Genomic DNA, 6755 nt, shown 5'->3' with positions numbered 1-6755 from the left:
ACACAAGTGAGCTGCATGGCAAGTACCACGTGTCTCTGTTTTTCTTCTTTTTTTTTTCCTGTGAGGATTTGTCCTCTAGCTTCTAGGGAAGAGGCACCTGCATGCCTGCTCTGCAGATGGTCCCTGACATGGGGGAGCCAGCTTGAAGCAGGCTGCTGCATTAAGTTCAAGCAGGGAGGACCCAGGAAGATCACAAAGCTGCAACCCCAGGGGTCCACTTCTCTTCCCATTTAGGGTTATTTTAAAGACAATTAGTGCTTTAGTGTGCAAAGCAATGGTGCAGCTTCAACGTGAGTGTGCAAGAAGATTGTGATGACAACTTGAAAAAAAAAAAAGCAGCCGAACCACTCAGTGTAGACACTAAAATATCTCTGCATAGAGTCAGGACTATACATACCTTCCCAGGATGTCCTGGTCCCAACATCCCTGATCAGGCTCTTGGGTATCCAAAAAGATGAGTTAAGACCAGTCAACACTTGTGTCAGCACAGATTCATATTTCTTCTAGGACAGTAGCCGCCCACCCTCCTCCTCCTCCTTTTCCTCCTTCTCCTTGTGCTCCTTCGTCTCCTTTTTTGTAGAATCCAAATTAAAAGCTGTAAGTCATTCCATGCAGTTGGTTGCCCAGAATCATTCAGGAAAGTAGGAGGGCTTTCTCCAGTCTGTGAGAAGCGTTTACACACCATGGACAGCTCCAGGGCTTTGACAGTACCAGGTCAAAGAACAAACACAAAGAACTGTAGGTAAGCTGCCCTGAAAACATACAAACAAGTAACATTATATGAACTGAAAAGGTTATATTTAGGTATATATTGTGTGTATACATATATGTACAAATATGCATGCAACAACAATTAGTAGAAAAAAGAGGTCATGAATTTGAAGGAGAGCAGGAGAGTTTGGAGGGAGGAAAGGGAAGGGCGAACTGTAATTATGTTATAATCTCAAAAATAAAAATAAAAAATTTAGAAGAACAAACACAACAACACTCCTGATTCTACCAAGAATTTCAGCAAAGCCAGGTTCAGAAGAATCTAAGTCTGAGAGAATTGTTGCTGTATGTGAATTTGTGTTAAAATGGATTATACAACCTGATGCCCAAGATTAGAGATGGGCTGAATATGTGTCTGTTAAACTTAAATGCCCATCACCTCAGAGGGAAATTCACCTAAGCACTGTCTACTGTTGTTTTATTTTTTTCTACCCAGACCTGGGGATGACTTTTGTAGCAGTAGTGAGGCTGGAGCCCAGAGCTGAGAAACAGCAAACAAGCAACATGGGGCCAGTGCTCTGAAGGGGTGAGGGGCTAGCTTTGGGCTCAGACTGTCCAAAGTTGATACTGTGAGAAGAGCCTGTAAGCCCTGGTCCTCACTCTTGCTACCTGTGAACGGGGACACCTCAGCAGAAAGCTGCTTAATGTTAGGACTACCTATCCAAGAATGTTGCCATCATCACTCTGGTTTAGATTCTCAAAAACTCAGCTGTTTCTTAAACAACATTATTTGCTTTTCTGCATACACAGCTACACACACACACTCGCTGCCACACACACTCATATCAAACATCCCCCTGTATGCACACACATTCCCACAGGTTCACGTGCACACAGCTGTACACATGTTCGTTCACTCATACACACCAGAGACTCAGTGAATTCAGCTACTCTTCCTTCTCCTGCTTCTGAGGAGCCAATGTCTGCATTGATGCTGGGAGAACCCGGGGGGCAGCTCCGTGTGTGCAGCCACAGCATCATTCCTTTCCTATTCCCTGTTCTTTCTGTGTCTTCCCAACTGTGGTCAACTGAATAATGTTCTTGTCCTAAAACCTGGAACCTGTGAGTGTCCCTTACGTGGCAGAAGGGACTTAGCAGACATAGGTAAGGACCACAGCTGGGTGTATTATCCTCATGGGTTCAGGCTACCCAATGATGTCACAAAGATGCTTTGGAGGCGGAGGCCGTGGGGACAACATCTGAGAAGCTGACGTGAGACAGTGCATGATGGAGAGATGCCCACTGGGGGAAGAGGAGGGGGTTGCAAGCCAAGGACACAGGCTTACAATGGGTCACCCACTAGAAGCTGAGAAACAAGGAATGGCTTACTCCCCAGAGCCCCACAGCCCTCTAGACATGAGCCAATGAAACCAATTTTAAACTTCCATCCTCCAGAACTCAGGGTGATAAGTTTACATGATTTCAAATCACTATGTTTATGCCAGCTTCTTGCGGCTGCCACAAAAATTAAAATGTCAATTGTTTTATAGCAGGTGTACGTGCCCGTGTGTGTATTTCTTTCTCTGGCCTAATGGAATCATGCAAAGTTGCTTGTTTTATGATGTTTGGAAATTGTTCAATCCTTAGCATAGCAACACTTAAAATATTTTCATATATTCTTTGAAAATTTCATTTGTGTGTACAATGTATTTTGATGATATCCACCCTGTAGTTGTTTTTTGTTTATTTATTTTATTTTATTATTTTACTCTTTGGGCATCCACCACCCAGCTCCCAAATAAATACACCGAGACTTGTTCTTACTCAGGAATGCCAGGCCTTAGCTTGGCTTGTTTCTAGCCAGCTTTTCTAAATTAAAACATCCCATTTCTCTTTAACTATGTTTTGCCTCTGGGCCTTTTACTTTTCTTTATTCTATATATCTTTCTTTTCTTCTTACTCTGTAGTTGGCTGTGTGACTGTGTAGTTGGCCCCTGGCATCCTCCTCTCCTCCTCTTTATCCTCCTCATCCCTCTCAAGCCTAGATTTCTCCTCCTGTTTATTCTCTCTTCCTAGCAGCCTTGCCTATCCCTCTCCTGCCTAGCTATTGGATGTTCAGCTCTTTATTAGACCAATCAGGTGTTTTAAGAAGACAAAGTAACAGCTTTACAGAGTTAAACAAATGCAACATAAAAGAATGCAACACATCTTTGTATCATTAAACAAACATTCCAGGGCAAACGAATGTAACACATCTTAACCTAAAATTCCACATCACCCCTCACTCCCCATTCTAATGGCCTCCAGATCCTTCTAACAGTTTCCCCTCCCAACGCCATGGCCTCTTTAATTAATTACTTTTAATAACCCACTGTGTCCAGTTGGTGCTGCCTATCTATAAATGGGTGTGATGTCATCCACGGGGGCATGGTCACCTAGCAGGGGCCATACCTTCAAAGAGCCATCACTCTCTGCAGCTAACAACTGCCGACAGCTCCACAGCTAATGGCGGGGCCTTCAGATCCTCTCTTCTGTTCATGCTGGAGTTTGAACTGACTTGACATTGACAGCACTGCCTTTTAAAAGGGAGTCCGGAGAATTCCTTTGCATGGGGTGAACTTGTCATGTCTTCCAGTTTTCAACACCTTCACGTTGATTCATTTCACTAGCAGAAGTAGTGCCATAGCATCAGGTGGCCACACCTCTACAATGTCAGCACCGTGCTGTTTCTTCAGCTGCCACCCACTCTCATTCCAGTACAGGCGAGCCCTTCCCATGATTACCAAAGACAAGGAGCTTTGTCCTCTGTCATTTCCCCACTGAGGAGGGTCATCTGCAAGCTGCCATGGGAGTATACAGCAATCCTTTTCATCCCTTTGCCTATTGATTCAACATATATGTGGTTTTATTCCAAAAGATACCAAAGCACTTTCTATGTCACTACTTTGTTATTACACATTTTTTCCATCACAGCATTTTAAATTTATTCAACCTTCAGTCTGCAGATGTGGCCAAACCAGTTATCACCAGCTTTGTCTATGTGTAGTGAATACTTGTTTTTTTTTTTTTTAATTAAAACATTGGCATGACAGACATAGAGATGGGCTCCAAATAGCACAGAAATAAATGAAAAGCTGGTGCTTGAGAATGCTAAAGACACAGAGAACACTAGTAGGCAGAAGAATGTTAAAATGCAAAGGATTGGGCTAGGGGGAAATTACTTACCGAGCAAGCATGAGGACCTGACCGAGTTCAAATCCCCAACACCCTTGTAAAAAGCCAGCTATCACTATGTATATGTTTGTGATCCCAGCGCTATGGGAGCAGAGACAGGAGGATCATGGGGAACTCGTTGACTGCCAACCTATTTCCAGCTTCATTGAGAGACTTTGTCTCAAGGGAATAAAGTTATGTAATATTATTTTAAATAGGAAAAGGTGTGTTACATTTGTTTATGCTGCAGAATATTGCTTCAATTGTGTAAAGGTGTGTTACTTTTATTGATGCCGCATTAGTTTAATGATATAAGGATGCGTGTTTAATTATGTAAGCATGTGTTACATCTGTCTCACCTTGCCTGCCTAAGGCACCTGATTGGTCTAATAAAAAGCTAAATTGTCAGTAGTTAGGCAGGAGAAAGGATAAGTGGGGCTCCCAGGAAGAGAGAATAAACAGGAGGAGAACTATAAGCTCAAGAGAAAGAAAAAAAAGAGGAAGCAGAGAAACAGTAGGAGAGAACGAGGGACAAGCCTGGGGTAAGAAGCCAGGCAGACGCCAGCCAGACACACACATAGAAAGAGTGAAAGTAAGATATACAAAGTGAGAGAAGTAGGTAGATAAAAAAGAAACAGGTTAATTTAAGCTAAAAGAGCTACCCAGAAGAGACCTAAGCTAAGGTGAGCATTCAAAACTAATAAAAAGTTTCTGTTGTGATTGGGGAGCTGAGTGGTCCAGAATGAGGTATGGGGTGATAGAGAGGAATACCTGGTAGCCTTCTCTGGCCTCTGTGCGTGTTCACTGGTATGCACCCCCACCCACGTATGTACACACACCACAGATTCACAGGCTCACAGAAATACAATTAATTTATTCTCAAAAAGATCTGTACTTTACAAAAATTATTTATTCTCAGCCTCGTGATTAAGATCCAGTAAAATTAGGTTGGTTTGTACGAGATGTCAGGTTAACCAGAAACATGGAGAAGTAAGTGAACAGAGACAGGACTAAAATCCTTGGGTGCATGTGCAGGTGTTTATCAAGGTTGTGGGGGGATGGGCCATTGGTGGAATCAAAAGAAGCCAGCAAACTTGACATGACTAGCTCTGATTCGAATAGGAAAATATCAATATAGGGGCTGAAGAGAGAGATGGCTCCGTGGTTAAGAGCGCATATTGGTCTTGCAGGGGACTGGAGTTCCATTCCCAGCACCCATGACCAAGTGTCTTCTGCCCCCTTCTGGTCTCATTAGGTATTGCATGCATGTATTCCTAATCCATAAATAAGCTAATAATTAATTAAAATACTAATACAATCATTTCTAGAATTAAAATCCAAGGCACTAGCTTCGAAAGGAGAGAGGATATATAAAGTGTCACAACTGTACCAACAAGAAGAAAAATAAAAGGAAAAGGAAAGAATAGAAGAAATTCAAAGAACAGGAATTTAAAAACAGCAGTTTATCAACTGGTGTTTTTTAAAATGGTGTGATGTGCATGGTGCACAAAACCCACATGTGCTACCTACAAGGTAAATATCCCCCCAAAATCTGACTCTAAAAGGCTGATGGTGTGAGAGACCAAAGCTCCCCATCTCTGTTCTCATCACCTAAGTCCTCTTTGTCAGTTTAGTGTTTTTGCATTTCCATGCATATTTTAGAATCAGCTCATCAGTTTCTGAAACAATAATCATGATGGGGTTTTACTTAGGATTCAGTTGAACCCACAAATTAGTTGGAGAAATGATGCTTTTTCTAATCCATAAAGGTGATACACCTCTCCTGGTTACCTTTCTCAAAGTAAAATCACACACATTGCTATGGTTAGCTTTTTTTTTTAAAAAAAGATTTATTCATTTATTTATTATGTATACAGTGTTCTGCCTGCATGTATCCCTGCAGTCCAGAAGAGGGCACCAGACTACATTACAGATGGTTGGTAGCCACCATGTGGTTGCTGGAAATTGAACTCAGGGCCTCTGGAAGAATGGGCAGTACTCCTGAGCCATCTCTCCAGCCCAGCTATGGTTAGCTTTAACTGTGAACTCAGCACCATCAAGAGTCACCTGTGAAGGATGTTTCACAGAGGAACTGTCTAGATCAGGTTGGCCCTGGACATGTCTACAGGTGAGTGCCTTGATTACTGTGAAGAACTACCCAGTGAGGGTGTTCACTCCCTGGGCAGGGGATCCTGGCTTTTTTAAGAAGGGAGGGAGAGCAAACAGCAGAGGCATGCATTCATTTATAGCCGTCTGCTTCTTGGTGTGGCATCTTCTTCAAGTTCCTGCCCTGTGGCTTCCCTACTACAGAGGACATCCTGGGACTCTCTGAGCTGACATAAGCATTTTTATCTTAAGTGGTTTTTGTGTGAGTGTCGTGCAATGACAGCAGAAATGACATTCAGATACCCACTCTTCATTTTGTTAGATTAATATATCATTTCCCCTTCCCTTTCCTTCCTGAAGAATCTCCCACATACTTCTTGTGCTCTTTCAAATTCATGGCCTCTTTTTCTTTTAACTAATTGCTTTTACATACATACATGTCCATGCATATATGTTCCTAAATACATAAGTAAAACCTGCCCATCTGTACAGTGTCACTTGCATGTATGTTTTCAGGGCTGACCATTTGGCATTGGGTTAACCAATTGCTGTTGTGCTTCCCTGGGGAAGATTATTTCTTCTCCTCTCACTCTTCCTTAACTGCCTGCAGTCCTCTGTGTAGAGCTGAGGCCTTGTACATATTTTTTAAAGTTTATTTTTAATTATGTGTATGTGAAAGTGAGTGCAGGTGTCCAGGAGGCCTGACTTGGGCCCTGGAAGCCAAA

The sequence above is a fragment of the Cricetulus griseus genome, chromosome 2, assembly GCF_003668045.3.
Source record: "Cricetulus griseus strain 17A/GY chromosome 2, alternate assembly CriGri-PICRH-1.0, whole genome shotgun sequence".
Lineage (NCBI taxonomy): Eukaryota > Metazoa > Chordata > Mammalia > Rodentia > Cricetidae > Cricetulus > Cricetulus griseus.
Note: the sequence above shows the minus strand (reverse complement) of the source record.